This window comes from Equus caballus, chromosome 21 (assembly GCF_041296265.1).
Source record: "Equus caballus isolate H_3958 breed thoroughbred chromosome 21, TB-T2T, whole genome shotgun sequence".
Lineage (NCBI taxonomy): Eukaryota > Metazoa > Chordata > Mammalia > Perissodactyla > Equidae > Equus > Equus caballus.
In genome coordinates, this window is record NC_091704.1 from 13297317 (window position 1) to 13301591 (window position 4275).

Below are 4275 nucleotides of genomic sequence, written 5' to 3' on the forward strand. Positions count from 1 at the left end.
GAAAAAAAGTAACCACCCCCAAATAATCCTCATGCCAAGGAGACACATCTTGAGGTGGCAAATTATGCTCCCCTACAAAGGTTTTCAGGGACTTTTCAGATTGGTGAGCACATGGGGGTTTGGTTGAGGGGTGCACTAGAAAGTGCATGGAAGCCCCACATCCTTTCCTTGTGCTGTGCTGTATGCATCTCTTCCATCAGGCTGTTCCTGAGTTATATCCTGTTATAATAATCTGGTAATCTAGTAAGTAAAATGTTTCTCTGAGATCTGTGAGCCACTCTAACAAATTAATTGAGTTCAAGGAGGGTTCAAGGGAACCTTTGAATTATAGTCAATTGGTCAGGAGCACAGGTAACAACCTGGACTTGAGATTGGCATCTGAAGTTTGGGAGCAGTCTGTGGGACTGAGCTCTTATCCTGTGGAATCTCACACTATCTCCAGGTGGACAGTGTCAGAACTGAGTTGAATTATAAAACACCCAGTTGGTGTTGGAGAATTGGTTTGCTGTTTGGGAAAAATCCACACACATTTGAATTGGGTTGAATCTGTCCAGGTATTTTTGAGTTTCCTGTACCTATATGTCCATATCTCTTCCCAGATTTGGGATTTTCAGCTATTATTTCTTTAAATAAGTTTTCTGCCTGTTTCTCTTTCTCTTCTCCTTCTGGGATTTCCATAATGCAGTTGTTGTTTTTCTTATTGGCAACCCACAACTCACAAAGGTTTTCTTTACTCTCATTATCATTTTTTTTTCCTCTGACAGGATAATTTCAAGAGATTTGCCTTCAAGTTCACAGATTCTTTATTCTGGTTGATCAAGCTGGTTGTTGAAGGTCTCTATTCGATTTTTGAAATTTCAATCATTGTATTCTTCAGCTCCTTAATTTCTGTTTGGGTTTTATCATGATTTCTAACTCTTTGTTCAATTCCCTGACTCAGGACCCAGGATAAGGGGCAGAGAGCAGCAGCAGCACACTCCTCATGATGGAGAGTCAAAGCCATAACTTAGGACCCAGAAGTGGGTCACAGAGCTGTAGCAGATGGTGCTGGTGAGAGGGTCAAAGCTCCAACTCAGGACCCAGGGGGCAAGGAACAGAGCAGGAGCAACACTGGTGATGGTGGGTTAAACCCCTGACTTAGAGCCCAGGGCAGAGGGCAGTGCAGCAGCACCTCTTGTCCTTATAGATGACAAGGCACTGTAGGTCCCAATACTGGACAGTGGGTTGCAGCAGTGACTTAGGCCTCAGGCAGAGGTCTCACCAAAGTGACAGTTTCAGCCTTGGGCAGGAGATACAGCAGTGGGATCTATGGGCAATTCCCTGAGCTAGGCTCAGTTTTGGTAAAGACTGTGGGGTCTTTGGTCTCAAAAACTGCAGATGACCATGGCAGTGATGAGGACTGCTGGGGTCTTCCTGTTCTATTTTTATTCATGAGTTAACATCTTGCTATGGGGAACTCTTTTGAAACCAAATTTCTCTGGACTAAATGATGTTGTGATGTAGGAAAAATGCTTCCTACACTTTGCTCTGTGGCCATCTTTGGTTTTTCAACTCTTCAGGGTTTCTGCTGCCTCTTTTGTTAAAGTTCAGAGCATTGAAAAGAAAAAATAGTTAGGAATAAATTTAACCAAGAAAGTGAAATATCTGTACACTGAATAGTTTAAGATGTGCATGAAATAAATTGAATACACAAATAAATGGAGCAATGTCATATGTTTATGGACCAGAAGAATTAATTTTGTTAAAACATCCATGTTTCTCAAAGACATCTATAGATTCAACGCAAATCTCTACCAAAATTCCAATGGCACTTTTCACAGAAATAAAAAATCAATTCTAAATTTTATATGGAATCATAAATAAACTTGAATAGCCAAAGAAATCCTGAGAATGAAGAACAAAGATGGAGACATGACACTTCCTGATTTCAAACTATGTTACAAAGCTGTAGTAATCAAAACCATATGGTATTGGCATACAAGCAGACACATAGATTAATGGAACAGAATTAAGAGCCTATGAAGAATCCCCTGCATTTATGGCCAATTAATATTTGATGAGAGAGCTAAGAATACTCAATGGGGAAATGATAGTTTCTTTAATAATGCTGCAGGGAAAACTGGATATTCACATGGAAAAGAATTAAATAGTTCCCCTAACTTACACCACTTACAAAATAAACTTGAAATGGATTAATGACTTAGATGTAAGACCTGAAAGAGTAAAACACCTAGAAAACTACATAGGGAAATAGCCTCTTGCCATTGGTCTTGGCAATGACTTTTTGGATGTGACACCAAAAGCACAGGCAACAAAAGCAAAAATAAACAAGCGGGACTACCTCATGCCAGAAAGCTTCTGCACAGTAAAAAAGCCTTCAACCATATAAAAATGCAACCTATACAATGGGAGAAAATATATGGGCACCATATAACTGATGAGTGGTTATCATCCAAAATATATAAGGAACTCATACAAGTCAAAGACCAAAAAAAAATCAATAGTCTGAATGAAAATGGGCAGAGGACTTAGAAATTTTCTGAAAGAAGATAAATAACCAACAGATACGGGAAAAGGTGTTCAACCTCACTTCTCATCAGGAAGATGCAAATCAAGACCACAACGAGATACCTCTCACACCTGTTAGGAATTCAGTTATCAAAATGACAAAAGATCGGGCCAGCCCTGTGGCCTGGTGGTTACATTTGGTGTGTTCTGCTTCAGTGGCCCAGGTTTACATGTTTAGGTCCCTGGTGTGGACCTAGCCCCACACATCATTCATGGTATGGTGGCAACCCACAGACAAAATAGAGGAAGATTGGCACAGATATTAGCTCAGGAACAATCTTCCTCAGCAAAAAACAAAAACAAACAAACAAAAGACAAAATATAAATACTGTGAAGATGTGCAGAAAAGAGAACACTGGTACACTGTTGATAGGAATGTAAATCTGTATAGCCACTATGGAAAACAGTATGGAAGATTCTCAAAAAATCAAACATAGAGCTGTATGCAATCCAGCAATGTCACTTCTGGATATACATCCAAAGGAAAGAAAATCACTATCTCAAAGAGATATCTGCACCCACTCCATGTTCATTGCAACATTATTTACAATGGCCAAGACATGGAAACAACCTAAGTCTCCACCAACAAGTGAATGGATAAAGAAAATGTGATATATATATATATATATATATAAGATTATTATCTTATCATATATATATGAGATTATTCAGCAATAAAGAAGAATAAAATCCTTTCTTTTGCAACAACATGGATAACATGGATAGAACTTGAGGGCATTATAATAAATAAGTCAGAGAGAGAAAGACAAAACTTTATGATATCTCTTATATATGGTATCTAAAAATGTCAAACTCATAGAACCAAAGAGTAAATAGATTTTCACCTAGGACTGCGGCCTGAGGGGAACGTGGAGATGTTGGTCAAAGGGTACAAACTTCCAGTTATAAAATGTATAAGTTCTGTAGATCTAATGTGAAGCACAGTGATTATAGTTAACAATACTGCGTTATATACTTGAAAATTGCTAAGCAAGTATATCTTAAATGTTCTCGGTACAAAAAAATGTAATTATATAAACTGCTGGATATATTAATTAATTTTATTGGGGTAATAATTATGCAATATATATGTATAGCAAACCATAATGTGTACTTTAAAATTATAAAATGTTATATGTCGATTATGTCTCAGTAAAGCTGGGGAAATTTTATTTGTAGTCTAAAAGGCAGTCGGGGGGGAGGTACAGCCTACCTGTGAGAATGGAAAAGTGAATAAATTATTGTGAAAAATGAATTAAATTCTATATAGGGCAGACAGACACATAAATATTTAACACTTTTTTTTTTACAACAAACATTTATTAATTATATGCTATAGACTTGCAACAGGAAGATACAAAGAGTTGGTGGAACAATTTGATTCACCAAGAAACAGCTGCTTTTCAGATATTCCCAAGTGGAACATAGCAAGATAATAAAGCATCTTGAAGAGTCTAAAATTCTTACTGTGTCCATTTGAAGCCTGTAGGGGGGCTCAAGGATGATGCCCCTGAGTACAACAGGGCATAGAATGGTGGCCTCTCAAGCACTCTTCTCTGTGGGCGGGGCCCTGGGAGAAGATCCCCCTTCAAGACCACAGTTCACTGTCTCCCAGGAGTAGGGCAAATGCTGGGCTCAATTCCTGTCCCTAGAGATTCTTTTGCATCACAATGAGCTTAGTAAACACAGAACTGGGACATAGTCACA